Source organism: Bubalus kerabau, chromosome 2, assembly GCF_029407905.1.
Source record: "Bubalus kerabau isolate K-KA32 ecotype Philippines breed swamp buffalo chromosome 2, PCC_UOA_SB_1v2, whole genome shotgun sequence".
Lineage (NCBI taxonomy): Eukaryota > Metazoa > Chordata > Mammalia > Artiodactyla > Bovidae > Bubalus > Bubalus kerabau.
In genome coordinates this window covers 159,401,166-159,421,993 of record NC_073625.1, presented here as the reverse complement: position 1 = coordinate 159,421,993, position 20,828 = coordinate 159,401,166, and the positions used below count along the sequence as shown (strand labels likewise).

At 37.7% G+C, this 20,828-nt stretch overlaps 1 protein-coding gene across 1 annotated transcript in view; it reads right to left on the bottom strand.

Moving 5' to 3' along the window:
- GPR149 (G protein-coupled receptor 149) overlaps positions 1-20,441 on the bottom strand; it is a 156,054-nt gene extending 135,613 nt beyond the window's left edge. The window contains exon 1 of the transcript XR_008711085.1: positions 20,311-20,441. The gene's annotated coding sequence lies outside the window, so the exon portion shown is untranslated. The remainder of the gene's footprint in view (positions 1-20,310) is intronic.
- Positions 20,442-20,828: the final 387 nt, after the last annotated feature.

Below are 20,828 nucleotides of genomic sequence, written 5' to 3'. Positions count from 1 at the left end.
GTTATTAATCTTTGATTGAAATTCAGTACTTACTTCAATAATGAATGTAATCAACAAGTCAGAGTTGGCTACTAATACAGATAATTTCAAATCACACAAGTATTGGAAATATCTTAAAATATAATTTTCTCTCTTCATTACATTAAAATATGGTAGTTGCTAGGCCACATGCTAGATTGTCTTATATAATGCATTAATAAAGAAGCACATATATTACTATAACACAAGTTTTTAAACATTTTGATAGTTAAATTTTAATATAATTTTTTATATTCCTAGACATTTTATTTTATGCATTTAAGAACATTGTCCTGAAAAGAGTCCATAGGTTTCACCAGACTGCTAAAAGTTCTTACAACACACATGCAAAAGGTTAAGAATATATGTTGTAACAGGAGGGAAAGTAGAGTATATGGAAACAGAAGCAGCAAGTTTAGTAGATATGGTACTGAGGTTGTAGAAGCACTTTTGCTATTGCTTCTAATTTTCTGAGTGATAAAGGAAACAAAGTCATCAGGAGAGAGTGAGAAAGGAAGGAGGAGATAATGGAAATTTGAGTATAAGAAAGAAGGTGTGAATTAGTTTTCTAAGAGAAGAAGAAAGTTAATTTACTAGGGGAATGCAACTAGACTGCATTGCAGTGCCAGGTGTCCACATGTATTTTCAAACTTGAACACCACGTTTTTGTGTCTTTCTCCTGCTCTGTTCAGCTGCAGAATGAATGAAGACTTGCATTTACCAGAGTTAGGATTTTCAAAATAGTAAGGTAAACAAAGAGAGGAGCAAGGGAATGAATGATCTATACAGAAGGATGATGCTAGAGATGGATTTCCATTACCTAGCAGGATGAAAAAGGAAATGAGAACATGAGTCCTTTACCATCAGGTAGCAAGGTCAATGAATAGGAGGTTTCCATGAGGTGGATGGTCATGTATGGATGTGCGAGTTGGACTGTGAAGAAAGCTGAGTGCCGAAGAATTGATGCTTTTGAACTGTGGTGTTGGAGGAGACTCTTGAGAGTCCTTTGGACTGCAAGGAGATCCAACCAGTCCATTCTGAAGGAGATCAGCCCTGGGATTTCTTTGGAAGGAATGATGCTAAAGCTGAAACTCCAGTACTTTGGCCACCTCATATGAAGAGTTGACTCATTGGAAAAGACTCTGATGCTGGGAGGGATTGGGGGCAGGAGGAGAAGGGGACGACAGAGGATGAGATGGCTGGATGGCATCACTGACTCGATGGACATGAGTCTGAGTGAACTCCGGGAGTTGTTGATGGACAGGGAGGCCTGGCGTGCTGCGGTTCATGGGGTTGCAAAGAGTCAGACACGACTGAGCAACTGAACTGAACTGAACTGAACGGATGAGGTGGATGTATTTGTAGAGTTAGGGACCCCACAATAAATAAACTGGAGAGAGGGGAGATGGACTAGAGAGAGAGAAAAATATTCTAAAACACACTAATGGAAATTATACCTTAAAGGAGTGAGAAGCAAGTGAATATTACAGGGAGATTTATAAGCTTCAGTTCAGTTCAGTCGATCAGTTGTGTCCGACTCTTTGGGACCTCATGGACTACAGTATGCCAGGCTTCCCTGTCCATCACCAACTCCTGAAGCCTACTCAAACTCATGTCCATTGAGTTGGTGATGCCATCCAACCATCTCATTCTCTGTTATCCCCTTCTCCTCCCGCCTTCAATCTTTCCCAGCATCAGGGTCTTTTCCAATGAGTCAGTTATTCGCATCAGGTGGCTAAAGTATTAGAGCTTCAGCTTCAGCATCAGTACATACAATGAATACTCAGGACTGATTTCCTTTAGGATGGACTGGTTGGATCTCCTTGAAGTACAAGGGACTCTCAAGAGTCTTCTCCAACACCACAGTTCAAAAGCATCAATTCTTCGGCACTCAGTTTTCTTTATTGTCCAACTCTCACATGCATACATAACTACTGGAAAACCACAGCTTTGAGTAGATGGACCTTTGCTGGCAAAATAATGCCTCTGCTTTCTAATGTGCTGCTTTTTAATGTGCTGTCTAGGTTGGTTATAGCTTTTCGTTCAAGGAGCAAGTCTCTTTTAATTTCATGGCGGCAGTCACCATCTGTAAAGATTTTGGAGCCCCCCAAAATAAAGTCTCTCATTGTTTCCATTGTTTCAGCATCTATTTGCCATGAAGTGATGGGACCAGATCCCATGATCTTAGTTTTCTGAATGTTGAGTTATAAGCCAACTTTTACACTCTCCTCTTTCACTTTCACGAAGAGCCTCTTTAGTTCTTCACTTTTGTCATAAGGGTGGTGTCATCTGCATATCTGAGGTGTCATTTGCATATCTCCCAGCAATCTTGATTCCAGCTTGTGCTTCATCCAGTCCAGCATTTTGCATGATGTACTCTGCATATAAGTTAAATAAGCAAGGTGACAATAAAACGCCTTGACATACTCCTTTTCTGATTTGGAACCAGTCTGTTGTTCCATGTCCAGTTCTAACTGTTGCTTCTTGACCTGCATACGGATTTCACAGGAGGCAGGTCAGGTGGTCTGGTGTTCCCATCTCTTTCAGAATTTTTCACCCTTTGTTGTGATCCACATAGTCAAAGGATTTGGCGTAGTCAATAAAGCAGAAGTAGATGTTTTTCTGGAACTCTCTTGCTTTTTCAGTGATCCAACGGATGTTGGCAATTTGATTTCTGGTTCCTCTGCCTTTCTAAATCCAGCTTGAACATCTGGAAGATCAAGGTTCATGAACTGTTGAACCCTGGCTTGGAGAATTTTGAGCATTACTTTGCTAGCATGTGAGATGAGGGCAATTGTTAACATTTACGTTCTTAACATTCTTTAGCATTGCCTTTCTTTGGGATTGGAATGAAAACTGACCTTTTCCAGTCCTGTGGCCACTGCTGAATTTTCCAAATTTGCTGGCATATTGAATGTAGCATGCTAAAAGCATCGTTTTTTAGGATTTGAAATAACTCAACTGGAATTCCATCACCTCCACTAGTTTTTGTTCATAGTGATGCTTTCTAAGGCCCATTTGACTTCACATTCCATGATATCTGGCTCTAGTTGAGTGAATATTCTTGTCACCTTTTCTTAACATCTTCTGCTTCTGTTAGGTCCATACCATTTCTGTCCTTTATTGTGTCCATCTTTACATGAAATTTTCCCTTGGACCTCTAATTTTCTTGAAGAAATAGCCAATCTTTCCTATTCTATTGTTTTCCTCTATTTCTTTGCATTGATAACTGAGGAAGGCTTTCGTATCTCTCCTTGCTCTTCTTTGGAACTCTGCATTCAAATGGATATACCTTTCCTTTCTCCTTTGCCTTTTGCTTCTGTTCTTTTCTCAGCTATTTGTATGGCCTCCTCAGACAACCATTTTGCCTTTCGCATTTCTTTTCCCTGGGGATAGTCTTGATCACTGCTTCCTGTAGAATATCACGAACCTCCATCCATAGTTCTTCAGGTACTCTGTCTATCAGATCTAATCCTTTGAATTTATTTGTCACTTCCACTCTGTAATCATGAGGGATTTGATTTAGGTCATACCTGAATGGTCTAGTGGTTTTCCCTACTTTCTTCAATTTAAGTCTGAATTTGGCAATAAGGAATTCATGATCTGAGCCACTCAGCTCCTGATCTTGTTTTTGCTGATTGTATAGAGTTTCTCCATCTTTGGCTGCAAAGAATATAATCATTTATAAGCTTACAACTCTAAAATATTGACATTGAAATCATGCCCTCTTTTCTCTTCTCTCTTCTTCCTAGACTTCCATGTGTAACACACCACACACACTCTGATCATATTCTCTGCTTCTGATTCCTTCTGAAGACAGAAAGTTGGGTTTGCACTCAGTATTCAAGAGATACATGCTGTTAGGAATAGCAATCATGCCAATGAGTAAGACAATGGCTGGGAATTAACATACACTGTGTGTTTGTTACGCAGTCTGCATGATTAGGCACCTTTTTTTGTGTCTTTCACATGTAATCTTAAAAAATATACTGCAACTTGATGAATAAACAGAAGCTATAAGAGAGAAGTTAGCAAGATTAATGTAATATAGGTGGCACCTAATAGAAATAGAATATTTAAAAAGGTTAGACTGTAAACCATGTATTTTCTCCCACTCTAACCCTGGCCAGGAGTCTTACTATTTTACCACCTTTTGTAGGATGTGTTTATACACAAGCCTAACTATGGTCATTGTTGATGACTCCCTGAAGAAATCCATTCATATTGCTCAATTACATGAAAACATGAATTTCTTTTAATTTTGCCATAGTTCATTAAATCAGCTGACACTTAATTTTCTTTTTTTCCCCTGTGTTTTTATTTACCCTGAGCCAGCAATCTTAGTTTTAAGCAATTTTGAGACCATCTAAATAAAATATTTCCTACATTGTAAATCAACTACTGTTGTGGTTCAGTTGCTCAGTTGCATCAAACTGTTTGTGACCCCATGGACTGCACCATGCCAGACCTCCCTCTCCTTCAGCATTTCCTGAGCTTGCTCAAACTCATGTCCATTGAGTCGGTGAAATCAACTATACTTCAATAAAAAAAATTTTTTTTAAAGAAAAAAAGTATTCCCCCAATTTAGTAGAGAATTGGGGGAATATTGGAAGTTGTGCCTTTCTTTATCTCTCTGCCATTAAATCATTCTCAGTGCTATAATTTCTATAAAGTGTGTGTTGACAATTTGAAAATAAATTGACAAATTGAAAATTTGTTTTAACAAATAGATTGCCAGCTATTCCTCTAGCAAAAATCGGGTTATTTGGGACCAATAAAGAATTGCAGTTTGGGGTCTGCAACTATGGCAATCCACTTGCAAAGTTCTCCACAGCAAGGGGAGAACTCTTTTAAACAGAGGAAAGCAAAGTTGGGAGGGTTATGGTAAATGTGAAGTCCCTTTGGAGGTATTGAGAGTTTGAAGTATGGTTGCTTTTTATTGGCTGAGTTGTGATGGTCTCTCATTGGCTGAGCTCTTGTCAAGCAAGAAGAGGGAGATGGGGTTTGCTTTTATCATGGGGTGTGAGAGCTCCCCCTTCTGGCCTCCCGACTCTACAGATTTGTGAGAGTTGGGCCATAAAGAAGCTAAGCACTGAATTATTGACGCTTTTGAACTGTGGTGCTGGAGTACTCTTGAGAGTCCCTTGGACTACAAGATCAAACCAGTCAACACTACAGGAAATCAACCCTGAATATTCATTGGAAGGACTGATGCTGAAACTGAAGCTCCAATACTTTGGCCACCTGATACGAAGAGCCAATTCATTGGAAAAGACCCTGATGCTGGGAAAGATTGAAGGTGGGAGGAGAAGGGAACGACAGACGATGAGATGGTTGGATGGCATCACCGACTCAATGGACATGAGTTTGGGTAAACTCTGGGAGTTGGTGATGGATAGGGAAGCCTGGCATGCTGCAGTACATGGGGTTGTAAAGAGTCAGACATGACTTAGGAACTGAACAATGAACAACAAGTCATTTTTACACAGTGCAAAATGCCCAACTTCTTATTAAATCCTTGGAGGGAAAATCAAGGTATTTGTTTAATAGTATTATATCTGTATGTTGATAGAGAGGCTAGACTTTTAAACTATCATTGGGTTGGTTTTGTCCTGTCTAGATTTAACCCATATATTATGAAGATAAAGTAGCTTAGTACAAAACTGCTGGTTCAGTTGAACATATTCATTTATTCATCTGTGCATCCACTCACCCATTTATTCATTCATGCATGCAGTCATTCGGAAACTTTTACTGAATTCATACCAGGCACTGTGCTAGGTAGTGTGGATACAAAGCAGGACAGACTCAATTTTGTCCTTCAGTAGTATACTATACATTTCACGACAGACAAAGGCAACAAAGACAACCACAGTGAAAGGGACCTCTGTGTAATAACAGGCAACACTGAACTTGGAAGACATCTCTCACTGCATAACATTCTGATTCTTATGTATAGAAAGTATGTTGTATGAGAAACAGTGCTATTTCTAAAATTGCCCTTAGCCATGGAGAGTCCTTAAGAATTACCAGGGGATTTAAAAAGTAAAAAGTGATGGGGGCCCACTCCTATATATTTTCTTTCTGTGGTTCTAGGGTGGAGGTGTTCCTTCTATTCCTTTGTGGCCATAGGAAAAGACACCCTCTGGGCTGCCAGTTGGAGGTGGCTTGCTTATTAGAACACAGTCCCATGCAAGGGTGTGGGGTTCAGTGAGCAGAGTACAGGATGGATTTCATCTCCCTTTATCTCCTTGGTCATTCACCTGTGCAGAGCCCAAAACAGCAGAACCGGGACTTGGTATCTGAAAATGCCCTCTTTCTATCACTGTTAGAGGAGCTATCATACTAAATACTCCTTTCAGTTGAATGTTGGCTACAGGCTTCTGTATCTCTGATCATTGTGTATATTTGTATTGGGATACTAGAACTTCTGAGTTGTTTTTTCTATTGGATATGTTCTAATGATGTACGGAATTGACTCCCCTCCATCATCTATGTCTATATGATACCCTATATGATACTACCTATGTCTATATGATAGTATATGTGCTTATAAACCATTTATGCATTTCTAAGTTTCATATTTATCTAAAGTTTCCATGATTGAATAATTAATAGCTTTACTTTTAATGCTAATCATTATGAAGTTGGAAAATTTGTTGCCTATTCTGAATTGACCAGTATTTACTGAGGTTTGCTTGAAATAATATTCTGTGATCACAAACACGAAGGTATGCAAAAATGATTCTTCTGGCAAAATTAGCACCCAGGGCTAGAAAAGCTTATGATGATAAACTTTAAAACATCTTTGTATTTTTTGCCAAGCTATTTCTAAGAGGAATGGTATAAATTTGCCAAATCTTAGAAACAATGTCAGAAACGGCAAAATAGAATTGGTCAGGGAGATAGTATCTAGGGCACAGGATAAAAATACCTTTGAATTCTCAAGGGAAAAAAAATCAAAGATAATTGCTTTTTAGATACTTTGGCTATTCTGAAGTTCTCTGTCCAAGACAAAGGTAATGATTTTTGAAAGTAAAAGCAACAGCTCAAAATAGCTTTATTTTAAGAAGATCTAAATGTAATTATCATATTCAGGAAATATAAATTTTATACTTTAAAAAGTGATATCAGAGTTCTAAAGAAAAAGAACCAAGGAGATAAAAAGTATAGAAAGCAGTTAAATAACCATGATGAAAGTTATTAGGAGACTCTCAGGTCATAATTAAAAATAAATCTATAGCTGAAATAAATCCTAAGGTTTGAACATCAAACTAAATAACCATAAGTATGTATTATTTTTCTTGAAAGCTTCAGACTGGTTATCATTTTTCTACTTTATATAATCTTGATGTGCATTTTCTGGTGATAACTGGAATATACTTATATTATGGGCCCTATTCACCAACTAAAATTAAATTTTTAATGTCAAATATCATGAGCAGTATATTTATATAATGCTACATACCATTCTTTTACTTTCCTATTCATATATGTATATATATATATATACTTACTTGTAGCTTAAAATCTTTTCTTTATTAGTTGATTTTTCTTTTTCTAGCCCTACTGCCCACAAAATGTGGGACACATATCTAATAGACATGGGGGAACAATTTCAATATTGTTTAATTCAGTCAGATATATATTGTTAAATTTATGAATGTAATTTAATTTGTCTGACTTTCTAAGACTTCCCATATGAATAAATTCCCACATCAGAAAAAAAACTTTTTTGTTTTGGTTTGGTTATTTACATAAGAATTTTACTTTTATTTAATTTTTTTAATTAAAATTTTTATTATATATATATTTTTCCAAAGGATTAAAATATTAAAGTAAGTTGATATTGTTTCTGTAGGAAATTTTTCATATAAGAAAAAAACAAGATTCATACTTTCTATTCAAATGATTAGGATTTCTGATTAAAAACTAGAATTGTCCCTAGATTAATAGTGAGATTACAAAGAATGAACTGGCTTTATCATGCAATAGGAGTGTTTTCTTATGAAGGCTGGCAAATGAAACAGTGTCTATTTGAAGAGATTTAAAATTCAAGGCCAATTTGAAAAGCAGTCATTATTCTTTTTGAGAATATTATTGACTGTTTACTGCATGCCAGGTTGTAGGAGTATCACCATGAAGCAGGATGGCACCAATGGGGAAGTCCTTGCTTACTGAAATTGTTCTCAAATGTCAGATAATGAATTATCTCAAAACTAGACTCACAGAAGATTCATAATTTCATTATAAAAATTATTTAAATATTCAAAATAACAAAATAGATTTTTTTTCCTCCTAAGATTAGTTACATTTTTATAGTAGGTTTTTATAAAACCATTTTATTTAAAAGTAAAACATATATGGAAAATCTCTATGAACAGAGAGCTTATTCATGTATTAAAGGTAAACACACATGGGATCACTAGCAGGCTCTGAAATAGAACTCTGCTAGCTTCTTCGTGTATGTCCAGTTCAGTTTAGTTCAGTCACACAGTCGCATCCGACTCTTTGCGACCCCATGAATCGCAGCGCACCAGGCCTCCCTGTCTATCACCAACTCCCGGAGTTCACTCAGACTCACGTCCATCGAGTCGGTGATGCCATCCAACCATCTCATCCTCTGTCGTCCCCTTCTCCTCCTGCCCCCAATCCCTCTCAGAGTCTTTTCCAATGAGTCAACTCTTCGCATGAGGTGGCCAAAGTACTAGAGTTTCAGCTTTAGCATCATTCCTTCCATCATCTCCTTCAGAATGGACTGGTTGGATCTCCTTGCAGTCCAAGGGACTCGCAAGAGTCTTCTCCAACACCACAGTTCAAAAGCATCAATTCTTTGGCGCTCAGCTTTCTTCACAGTCCAACTCTCACATCCATACATGACCACTGGAAAAACCATAGCCTTGACTAGATGGACCTTTGTTGGCAAAGTAATGTCTCTGCTTTTGAATATGCTATCTAGGTTGGTCATAACTTTCCTTCCAAGGAGTAAGCGTCTTTTAATTTCATGGCTGTAGTCACCATCTGCAGTGATTTGGGAGCCCAGAAAATAAAGTCTGACACTGTTTCCCCTGTTTCCCCATCTATTTCCCATGAAGTGGTGGGACCAGATGCCATGATCTTCGTTTTCTGAATGTTGAGCTTTAAGCCAACTTTTTCACTCTCCTCTTTCACCTTCATCAAGAGGCTCTTTAGTTCCTCTTCACTTTCTTTCGTAAGGATGGTGTCATCTGCATATCTGAGGTTATTGATATTTCTCCCAGCAATCTTGAGTCGTTTGTGCTTCCTCCAGCCCAGCGTTTTTCATGATGTACTCTGCATGTAAGTTAAATAAACAGGGTGACAATATACGGCCTTGACATACTCCTTTTCCTATCTGGAACCAGTCTGTTGTTCCATGTCCAGTTCTAACTGTTGCTTCCTGACCTGCAAAGAAGTTTCTCAAGAGGCAGGTCAGGTGGTCTGGTATTCCCATCTCTTTCAGAATTTTCCACAGTTTATTGTGATCTACACAGTCAAAGGCTTTGGCATAGTCAATAAAGCAGAAATAGATGTTTTTCTGGAACTCTCTTGCTTTTTCGATGATCCAACGGATGTTGGCAATTTGGTCTCTGGTCCCTTGCCTTTTCTAAAACTAGCTTGAACATCTGCAAGTTCACAGTTCACATATTGCTGAAGGCCAGCTTGGAGAATTTTGAGCATTACTTTACTAGTGTGTGAGATGAGTGCAATTGTGCAGTAGTTTGAGCATTCTTTGGTATTGCCTTTCTTTGGGATTGGAATGAAAACTGACCTTTTCCAGTCCTGTGGCCACTGCTGAGTTTTCCAAATTTGCTGGCATATTGAGTGCAGCACTTTCACAGCATCATCTTTCAGGATTTGAAATAGCTCAACTGGAATTCCATCACCTCCACTAGCTTTGTTCATAGTGATGCTTTCTAAGGCCTACTTGACTTCATATTCATGTATGTACTAACCCAAATTAATCACTGTCTTGACTGCTAAAATAATCACTTCTTTTTTATTATAGTTTTATCACCCAAGTGGGAATCCCTAGTTCAGTCTTTCTATTTAAATTTTTTTGAAACATTTCTGAAGTCTTTTTTAATTTACAGTTTTCCCCTTTAATTTCCCCCTTCTCCCACCCACTCCTATCTTTACACTGTATCTATTGAAAGACCCAGACATTTGACTAGTGCAGTTTCCTACTGTCTGGATTTGGTTGATTGCATTTTCATGGTGAATGTCATTATATACCTCTGTCCTTTGAAAATTGGTAGCTGGAACAATGGAGTTTAATCCACTAATTAAATTCAGATTGGATGTCTTTAGCAATAAACTCTACCTAGGTAGTGATGTGTGCCTTATCAGAAGGCATATAGTGTCTGCTTCTCGCTCCTTTGTGATGTTAAAAGATGTTAATGCCCAAAGATCTTCAAGTTGTTCCTTTTGGCATGACCCTAGAAGTCTTTTTATAGCTTTCTTACCATATGGTTGGACAAGCTTTTAGATTCATCATGTGCATTTCCTGCCATAGGCCTGAATCAGTTGTTTTTATAGGAAACTCTGTTTCTCTTTACTAGAGAATGGCATTTGAAGACCACAATCTGGGTACTAGGAATGCTCATTGATACTGCTTCTGGACTCCTTAGCAAACAGAAAATATACATAATTTTTAAGATGAATACCTCATGATTTCATACTTGTATTTGCAATTCAAATTCAGGTCTACAGGGTTTTCGCATAACCTCATCCATATTATTTGTATCACCAGTTTCAAAGGCAAAGGAGATGCTAAAATTAGAGCAGCTTATTAAACTTTTTTATCTCATGTCATACACATATCTGTTTTAGAATGACAATATGAATTCTCTCATGACCACTATAATTAAAAAGGTAGTTAAAATATTTTTTGCACATGTTTGCCTTACTCTCCATTTTTTATAGCTATACTGTATTGATCTTGCCTCAACTTACCACCATAACATACAGTACACTAACTCTTGTTTAATCATTGTTCTAAAAGTGACTACATATTATACATGTTTAATTATCTTTAGTCATTTTCGTTACTCATTCTCTAGTAAGTTCCTTAGAAAAGGCTCATGAGGACAATATTTCCTGCATTTTATACATTGGTAATAGTTTGTATTTCAAATTCTTGGCTCACTTTCTTGAATGTCTTCCATTTTATTATGAAAGAGAGCATGATTGTGACTCTTGAAAAGTCTATTAAAAATTTAATATCTATGCTTTTTTTTTTTTTGCCTAGCAGTCAAAGGATGTTTTTCATTTTATTTAAAATCCAACAGTTTTAATAAAATATGAGTTGGCATTCCTAAATTGATAATCTGAAGTACATGGACTGGTCTTTTAATATATAGATTCAAAATTTTTTAAAGCTTTTCTTGACTTACAGAGTTTCAGTATTTGTTTTGTTCCCTTACTTTGTATTTTTCTTCTTCAACAATTCCTTTTATTCATACATTGGATTTTTTAACCCATCTTAAATATTTATCACTTCATTTCAAAAAATTTTTTTCTTTTCCATTATTTCTACTTCAACTTAAAATTTTTTTCTTCCTTTTCATTATGTATTTCTCTGAAAGAGATTTCCTCATCATCTCTGGTATTTACTTACTTTGTGTTCTGGTTCAGTCTTCATTTTCTTTTCAATCTGTTCCCTGCCCCTCTTGAACTGCTATTTAACCTCTAAGGTTTTCTAACACTGATTTACATTATTCTTTTATTTTTTATATATAATTTTCTTACTGTCTTTTAGCTCTGTCTAGAGTAGATGCTTATTCTCTTGATCTAGTCTATGAGTATCTTCCCAGGATTTAAACAAATTACCCATAAGGATATTATCCTGCTCCTTGTTTTATTTTTTTGTACATAATAGATTTCTATGGGAACTGATCTCACTACCTAATCTTTGCATCATTTTCATGTGAAATTTGTTTTCCCTTAATTTTTGACGGAGGCTTTGCCTAGACAGCTTTTCTCCTTACACAGTGATCTCTCATTTCTTGCTTTTTTTTTTTTTTTGTAATGTTCAAAATTATGGCAACCTATTTTCTCAGATTTCCCTCTCTCTTTTCTTTCCTGACATTAATATGGACCTTCTGTTTCCATTATCTCTGTTTCACATGCCCTGCTTGATTTTGATTCTACTCCCAGCAGTTACTCCTCAATGTGGGCTGTCTCCTGAAAAAGAACCATGGCAAATTGGTTTCAAGATTACATGGAGGACTTCCTTAATGGTGTAGTGGATAAGAATCTGCCTGCCAAATGCAGGGGGCATGGGTTTGATCCCTGGTCCGGGAAGATTCCACATGCCATGGAGTGACTAAGCCTGTGTGCCACTGCTTCTGAGCTTGCGCTCTAGAGCCTGTAAGCCGCAACTATGGAAGCTCTTCTTGGCAAGAAGAGAAGTCCCCACAAGGAGAAGCCTGCACCCTGCAACAGAGTAGCCCCTGCTCACCACAACTAGAGAAAGCCTGTGCAGCAACAAAGACTCAATGCAACCAAAATTAAATAAATTAATAAAAACTGAAAAGAAAAGAGTGAATGGAGTCTCTGTGAAGAAAGTCAAACAGAAAAGGAGAAATATCATATGGCATCCCTTATATGTGGACTCTAAAAAGAAATGATACAAATGAACTCATTTACAAGACAGAAACAGACTCACAGACTTAGCAAATGTATGGTTGCCAGGGGAAGAATCAGGGGAAGGAGTAGTAAGGAAGTTTGAGATCGATATGTATATACTGCTATATTTAAAATGGATAATCAACTGGCCATATTATATTGCACAGGGAACTCTGCTCAGTGTTATGTGGTAACCTGAGTGAGAGAGGAGAATGGATACATGTATATCTCTAGCTAAGTCCCCTTGCTGTGCACCTGAAACTATCATAACATTGTTAATCTGCTGTGCTGCTAAGTCACTTCAGTCGTGTCCGACTCTGTGCGACCCCGTAGACGGCAGCCCACTAGGCTTCCCCGTCCCTGGGGTTCTCCAGGCTAGAACACTGGAGTGGGTTGCCATTTCCTTCTCCAATGCATGAAAGGGAAAAGTGAAAGTGAAGTCACTCAGTTGTGTCTGACTCTTTGCGACCCCATGGACTGCAGCCCACCAGGCTCCTCTCTCCATGGGATTTTCCAGGCAAGAGTACTGGAGTGGGTGGCCATTGCCTTTTCCAATCTGCTGTACTCTAATATAAAATAAAACTTTTTTTTTTTTTTTTAAAGAGTGCATGGAGTCGTAGGGCTGGCTAGATTTCAACTGTTTTGGCTCTCCTCATGGACTCCTTCCATTTATCCCATATTGAATTGAGCAAAACCTCTCTCAATTTTAACTGCTGCTTCCAAATTAGTCTGATGTGCTTTCCAGTGATTAGCTGTTGGCTCTTTTGGGGTTTTTCTATTCTCCATCAGAATCCCCGTGTTTTGTTTTGTTTTCCTTCTACTTTCTCCGGCTCAAATGCTAATAACATCAAGCATTACAGGGAAAAACCCAAATGAACTTTTTAGCCAACCCAATATTTTGAGGTTCTTGAAGGCAGCCTATCACTGAATGCTGTTCAAGGTTTATTCTGTGTGGCTGTGCTGTTTTTATGTTGGAGTTCAATGCTTGTTGCTGCCACCATCTTCCCAGAATTCTTTTATGCTAGATTTTGGTATAGATAATTTGTGCATGTGTGTTAAATTGCTTCAGTCATGTCCAACTCTTCATGACCTCATGGACTGTAGCCCTGCCAGACTCCTCTGTGAGATTCTCCAGGTAAGAATACTGGAGTGGTTTACCATGCCCTCCTCTAGGGGATCTTCCCAACCCAGGGATTGAACCCATGTCTTTTATGTCTCTTTCTTTGGCAGGTGGGTTCTTAACCACTAGCAAATAGATAATTTGTAGCAGGTATCATATTTTAATAAGTATGTATGGAAGAAAATTAAGATTGAGAAGATTCTATCCATTATTTATTAGTAACAGCATTTTGAAAACTTGGGAAAAATGAATTTCACTTGATTTCTATCAGTAAGCAACTTTTGATACTGGATACTGGTCTCAGAAAACCTTTGTGGTACTGAGACAGTAACACAAAGAGAATAGCTACTGAAAATAGAATAACACATTAAAATTTCCATGATAAATAATCTATGTATAGTCATAAAATAGACTTCATTATATTTTTGTCATGCAAATGATTTGATTATCTGATGAGGACCTAGTTATGAATGTTTATTACTTTTGAAAAAAGTATCTATATCTACTCTAGTTGGGGAACACTTTTAAGGAAAAGGTAGGAAAAAAAACTATTTCAAGGGTGTTCTTTTTAAAAATAAAATCTCAGTCAAGACAGCAAGCTCTGAAAAACTGAAATTGCCTTGCTGGATGAGTGGATTGAATATCTTGGAAGGCAGCATCATTTCAGTCAGGTCATCAGAACATCATTTAGAAAATTCACTGATAATACTACTAGAGATATTATCCCTGTGACTCATAAGAGTTAATGCAGCTTCCAAGGAAGGGAGACAGAGAACAATAAGCAATGGTTTTAAAACATAAGATCTTGCTTCAGGACTTTTGTCACCACTTGCAACCTATGTAATCTTGGGCAAGTCATTTAGTTTCTTAAAGCCTTGAATTTTTCACCTGTGAAATGTATATTCTATGTAATTGGTGACAAAATAAAGAAACTTGAGATACTTTTAAACAACTATATATGTTGTTATTATGAAAAAACAATTTTATTTCCAGGGAGTATCTTATATACATTAAAATGGCATCTCTTCCTTAGTTTCCTGTCTTCAGTAGGTTCACAGCAGCTATCCAGTTGCCCAAGTCAGAAGTCCTAATCACTCTCTGTCCTACCTACTGACATCCAACCAATCATCAGAGCCTACAAAGTCTGCTTCTTAAATATCTTTCAAATTGATCTAGTTTTCACTACACTTATCACTACTACTCTAGTTCAGGCCATCATTGTCTTTTGTCCGAATGATTGCTAGAGCATCCTTATGTGTTTCCTTGCCTAAGTCTTACATTTTCCAAGAGTAGTCTCCATGGTGCCAGCCAGAGCAATTGTTCAAAAGTGCAAAAGATAATAGACACTTTGTTCTGAAAGTCCCCTTAATGAATCATATTTGGACAGGTTTCCAACTCTTTAACCTGGTTTGTAAGCCCCTCGCCTTTCCAGCCCCATTGGTTACTAGACTTAGTACTTGCTCATCACTGTGTAGCGCATCAGAACTAGCTTCAGTTCCCAAAGGTGCTGTGCTTTCCTTTGCCTCTGCAACAATGTCCTTGCCTGGAATACATTTTTAGCTCCTCCATGTTTCACAAAGCCAATTGCTACCCTTCCTTGAATACCAGAGACTGGGTTGGCTGTGCCTCCTACATATTCCCCTACAACTTAATTTGTATTTATTTTGCATTACAGTTTCCTGTTTAGTGATCTGCCTTCCACCTTTGCAATCTCCAAGAGGTCAAAGACTATGAAATTTTAACTTTTGTATCCTTTTGCCTCACAACAATATTTGTTAGATGAATGATTCACCATTTTGTTAGCAGAAAACTTATGTTCTGTAGCCATAATGGTGAGCTTGCCATTGTCTATGCAGGCTTGGTTAGGAGATTATTCTGAATTAAACCACAAAAACAGCTCCAGTTTTGAAGAATAGACAGACATTTTCCCCACTCATACACAGATGTTCAAATTGTATTCTAATATTTTAAGAAAATCTTATACATAATGATGATCTTCCTAGTAATTATCTTGTTTCTTTTCTAGGTATTAGGTGGAATCTGTATGCATTAACATATAAGCCTCATAGCTCTCTGTAGTGTTTGTTGTCTTTCTTTCAGATGTATGACTGAAACTCTTGAAAACACATAGCCATCCATGAATTATTCTCTTGTGTCCCATTGTTACTAAACAACTATCAGTCATCATTTTATTGGTCTCAATGGAATACCAAAGAGAAATCAAATGGTGCGAGTAGAAATCAATGTGAGCTCTTGATACCTCTACGATGGAAAAACTCCCAAAAGTCAAAAAAAAAAAATCAAAATATCAATTGAAGTAATTATTTTTTTTAATTTTTATTTTTAATTGAAGGATAATTATTTTGCAATATTGTGTTGGTTTCTGCCATACAACACTAGTCAGCTATGCTGCTGCTGCTGCTAAGTCGCTTCAGTCATGTCCAACTCTGTGCGACCCCATAGAGGGCAGCCCACCAGGCTCCCCGATCCCTGGGATTCTCCAGGCAAGAACACTGGAGTGGGTTGCCATTTCCTTCTCCAATGCATGAAAGTGAAAAGTGAAAGGGAAGTTGCTCAGTCGTGTCCGACTCTTAGCGACCCCATGGACTACAGCCCACCAGACTTCTCCATCAAGTATACATATGTCCTCTCCCTCTTAAACCTCCTTCCTTTCCTCCTGCCAAATCCTACCCCTCTAGGTTGTTACAGAGTACCAGGTTGACCTCCCTGTTTTATACAACAACTTCTCACTAGCTATCTATTTTACATACGGTAATGTATATGTTTCAAAGCCACTGTCTCAGTTTGTCCCACCCACTCCTTCCCCCACTGCATCCACCAGTCTCTTCTCTGTGTCTGCGTCTCTATTCCTGCCCTGCAAAAAAGTTCATCAGTAACATTTTCTAGATTCCATATATATGTTATTATATGATATTTGTTTTTAATCTTTCTGTTTCAACTCTGTATAACAGGCTCTAGATTCATCCATCTCATTAGAGTTGACTCAAATTCATTCCTTTTTATGGCTGAGTAATATTGCATTGTATATATGTACCACAATTTCTTTATCCATTCATCTGTTGATGGACACCTACGTTGCTTCTATGTCCTAGCTATTGTAAATAGTGCTACATTGAATGTTGGGGTACATGTGTCTTTTTGAACTATGGTTTTTTTCAGGGTGTATGCCCAGTAGTGGTATTGTTTGTGTCATATGGTAGTTTTATTCCTAATTTTTAAAAAACATTTCAACACTATTCTCCATAATGGCTGTATCAATTTACATTCTCACCAACTGTGTAAAAGGGTTCCCTTTTTTCCACATCCTATCCAGCATTTATTGGTTTTAGAATTTTTGATGATGGCCATTTGACTGGTGTGAATGAGGTGATACCTCATTGTAGTTTTGATTTTAATTGCTCTGATAATAAATGATATTGAACATTTTTCATGTGCTTTTTGGCAATAGGTATGTCTTCTTTGGAGAAGTTTCTATTTAGGTCTTCTGCCTATTTTTTTTATTGGATTGTTTGTTTTTCTGATATTGAGCAGCATAAACCTCTGTGCTGCTCCTTTGAAAGGGAAAGCTACTACTCATAAGGAAAAATTTCATTGATTATAACAGGGTCATGCTTTAGACTTCCTCCCATTTTCTACATTCCCAAATATTCCCTTTCAGGAATATAGAAATATGCCTGATTGGAAGAAAGCCCATCTAATGGACTCATTCTTGTTGTGCAGGCCTTAATACAGCTAGTGTTTCTCTGTTTCACAATATTTCTTTCCACCATAGGGAAACAGGGAGTAAAAAGAGCTTATCACTGTTTATATTGCCAGAGAGGTCTCTCAACTCACACTGAGAATGTAGTGGATCTTTTTGGTACTCATATTTCAAAAAGACTTAGAACACAGAGCATCTAAGCATGTTGATTTCAGGTTCATTCTCATATGTATGAGATTGTATAGGTGTATTATTTCAGTAGGGCTATCATCAAATGAACATCAGTTTGACAAGAAAATCAATATCATCATATTCAAAGCAAGAGCAGTATATTGATATTGGCATTTAAAATTTATCAATGTTTATATTGATTTAAAATTGAATGTCAAGGAAGGACCCAGGAGGTTCACAGGTATAAAGAGAACTGACTTGAAAGTTAGGAGTTTTAGATAATTAGTCAAATATCCGCTAGCTGTGTGACTCCTCCAAAAGCTCATGAATACATGATTCTGTTTCCTTTCTGAAGTGTTGTATGTAGAAGGAGGTTAAATGAAATTTAAAAAGACAATGAACATTAAATGTTTTAATATTCAAAAAAATAATATCAGACATTGAAAAGTGAAAGTGAAAGTCACTCAGTCATGTCTGACTCTTTGCAACCCCATGGACTGTACAGTCCATGGAATTCTCCAGGCCAGAATACTGGAGTGGGTAGCCGCTCCCTTCTCCAGGGGATCTTCCCAACCCACGGATTGGACCCAGGTCTCCTGCATTGCAGGCAAATTCTTTACCAGCTGAGCCACAAGGGAAGCCCAAGAATACTGGAGTGGGTAGCTTATCCCTTCTCCAGGGGATCTTCCCAACCCAGGGATCAAACCCAGGTCTCCCGAATTGCGGGCAGATTCTTTGCCAGCTGAGCCACAAGGGAAGCCCAAGAATATTGGAGTGGGTAGCCTATCCCTTCTCCAGGGGATCTTCCCAACCCAGGAATCAAACTGGGGTCTCCTGCATTGCAGGCAGATTCTTTACCAACTGAGCTATAAGGGAAGCCCAGTATTAGACATTAGAAGTACTTATTTGGTGCAGCTGAAGCACTGATGGAATAGTGGAGAGTTGGACTCCTGTTCCATTATGGGGTAACACCCTTAGTAAAACTCTAGTCAACCAGGCACCTGAGGGCCTTATCTCTTCCTACTGAATCCACTTTGCCATCCTTGTATCACCCAAGGCAGAATGTTGAGATATTACCACAACCCCGACCCTAGGAAGCTTTCAACAAATTACTAACTGGAGTTGGTGTATAAATACCCCAGCTCCCTGGCTCCTCAGGGAAAATTCTGACTGAGAAATATACACTGACTGAGTTTCTTGAAAAGATTAACCTCCAATTGCCTCTCTTCCCTTTCTTACTTCCCTTCTCCCTTTCCAATACATTCTGTACCTCTCAAGTAAACAATTTTTGCGTTTGAATTCTTGTTTCAAGATTTTTTTTAGGAGAACCAAAATTAAGAAAATAAAATTGTACATTTATATTTGTAGTTATATCATCAGTGATGCTTCTGAAGTCTTCCTTTGCATTGTGAAGGGGAAGGAGTCTCCTGCTTTTATATCACTGTGGAAGGGTGGGGCTGAGGTGGTGGGAATATATTCCTTTTATGCTGATTTCTTTATATTTGCTTTTACAAGTAAGGCTATAAAGGATACTCTTGTGTATTTATTTAAAAACTGTGAGTCAGTTTGCAAAAGAGAAAAAATGGGTGGTAGGAGAATCTAATTTTTTAAATTCAGTGCTAGAGAAAACTCTCTATTTGTCATTTTATTTCTAATCCTAAATAATTTTTTTAATGTACATGTCTTGAGTGATGCATTTTCCTTGTATCCTAGAAGGGACACGCTATGTAATAATTGGCTCAAATAGGTAGAGATATTCCCAGTTTGGATGATAAAAAAACAAACAAAACAAAAACAAAACACTGAATTACTCAGAAAGGCAGTTCTCTCTCTTAGTCCATCCTTTTTAAATGTCTTGAGCTGTATCTGGAGTCTTGGTTGGCATTAGGACACAGTTTCGAACTGATACCTCTAAATAGTCCCTGCGGTAAAGTCGGTGGCATAGTCTTTGGTGATTCTCTGAGTTCAGAATGTGGCACCCTTAGTGGACAATAGGAACATCCTACTGAGCCTCCAGTAACAGCTCTCTGTGTTATGTCTTCTCCAACTTCGAGGTGAAAGGCTCTCGGAAATACATAGGGATGTGGGAGGAGATTGTTGGGACGAGGACAGCAATCTTGAGACAAGGATGAGCAAGGACATCTGAGGAATGGAAATACAAGTAAGTGATGGGGCAGCCTCTCCTGAGGTAGGTGTAGAACAGCTTTTGTCATCTGGACAGAGGAGAACTAGCTTCTAGCCATCTGTGGAGAGGAGACTAGGGGAGCCTGGGTCTTGAATGGTAAGTACTTCACTGGCCAACAAGGTAAAGAGGTACAGGTAGAGGAAGAGGACTTTATGTAGACAAATGGAATATGCAAAGGTGTAGAGGCTTAAAATGGTTCATGTATTTACTTTGGTGAAACTGTTTCCACAGCCTTTGTTTAATGCCATTAAACACTTACAGCACTGTGTATTTTAATTTTTAGTTAATAAGTTGAAAAATAATTCCTGATACCAATTGTGTGACAGGACTTATGACTATTCCTTAAAAATTTGAGATGTAAAATATCCACATCATTAAAATGATTGGACTTGAGACCTGCCATCTGATGGCTGTTTAAGCCATGGCTTCTTGGCTGGCTTTTCTGACCTTTAACAAGACTTGTGGTGATGTCAGTGCTTGTCATCTTCATCATCACTCATCTCTTCTCCCTGTGGGCCATCCATACTCAGGCTGTCAAGACAGGACAGCTGTCTGGCAACGTTAGGATGGTTTCTTTCTGTTCTGAATGAGGAGGAATTGCCCTATTTGAAATGACTCACCACCTTCTACAGTGTTTCTACTGAAAAAGATAACCTTAAATTCCATAAGTATTTTGATTTGGATCATATTTAAAGTATTGCTTGACAACAGGTTATCTTTTTTAGTTATTTTTTCTTTTGTCTTTCAGAGAGACATCAAGAGTCACATTTTCCAACCAGCTGGCACTCTGGGTGTTAGGTCTTAAGGACACATTAGTAAATCTTCCAGTTCTCTGGAGCCCTTCAAGCAAGTATCCATCTGTCAAGAATTCCAAAAGAATTCTCACTCCACATTTGAAAATCCTTCTGTGAGAAAATGTCATCTTGCTTCCTGACTTCCTAAATCAAGATTATATTTTAATTTCT